The sequence below is a fragment of the Penaeus monodon genome, chromosome 29, assembly GCF_015228065.2.
Source record: "Penaeus monodon isolate SGIC_2016 chromosome 29, NSTDA_Pmon_1, whole genome shotgun sequence".
Classification (NCBI taxonomy): domain Eukaryota; kingdom Metazoa; phylum Arthropoda; class Malacostraca; order Decapoda; family Penaeidae; genus Penaeus; species Penaeus monodon.
Window position 1 is genome coordinate 7132807 of NC_051414.1, and position 852 is coordinate 7133658.

General features: G+C 30.2%; 1 protein-coding gene across 1 annotated transcript in view; it reads left to right on the forward strand.

Annotated features, from left to right (window-relative positions):
• The window catches only part of LOC119591924 (ubiquitin carboxyl-terminal hydrolase 32-like), a gene marked incomplete in the record, with an annotated part of 40183 nt that extends 40060 nt beyond the window's left edge, over positions 1-123 (forward strand). The window contains 1 exon segment of the mRNA XM_037940678.1: positions 1-123.
• Between the last annotated feature and the right edge of the window lie 729 nt (positions 124-852).

The following is an 852-nucleotide window of genomic DNA, read 5'->3' on the forward strand; positions in this document are numbered from 1 at the left end:
TGTGTCTATGAGTTCTGTTATCTTATTGTGAAGTTTTTTGTAATTTACAACTGAAGGCCTCTTGCTGATATACTGTATTTACTGTTAACTGTTATGTACAAAATATAATGGCCATGCATCCAGCTTTATCGTTTTCTATTCCTTCGATGTGATAATGGGGAGAGTATAGGGTATGAGAAATAGATCATTGTGAACTACTTATCCTGAATTTGTATTATGGAATTATTTTTTGAGAATATATAATGTAAACAATTATTTTTGTACCTAGTGAGTTATTGACAAAATGCATACAGTTCAAATACAAGATGCTACTTTATTATCAAGACCATCTATGGTCTCAAAATTAGTGCTTATTTTGCTCAGTTTTACTAGCATTAAATGAATGTTATGGTGTGATACTTATTGTGAAGGGTTATGGTGATTTCCTGAGCTATATTGGGATTATGGTTAATGAGTAGAAATGAATGGATGTAATGCAGCTGATAAAGTTTTATATTCAAATTAAATGGTTCATGATTATAGTGGATGAATGTCAGTGAAAATTATCCGATTAATGGATCAGTGATGACATGATACTGATGTAAAGATGATTGATGTTGTATGTGTGTATGATGTGAAATGATAAATTGATAAGGATATAGTTAATGGCCAGATAATTATTGTAAGCACACAAAATGCCATGGTATGATGATATAGATGCAAGGGATAATGAGATATGTCTGTTGCAAATCAGTGATACACGATGGATTTATGATCATAAATATGAATCTAGAAATGATGAAAAAAAATAATAAAAGTTTACACTTCGAAATATGTAAATCACAATTGATGATATCCTTAACACACTAAAGC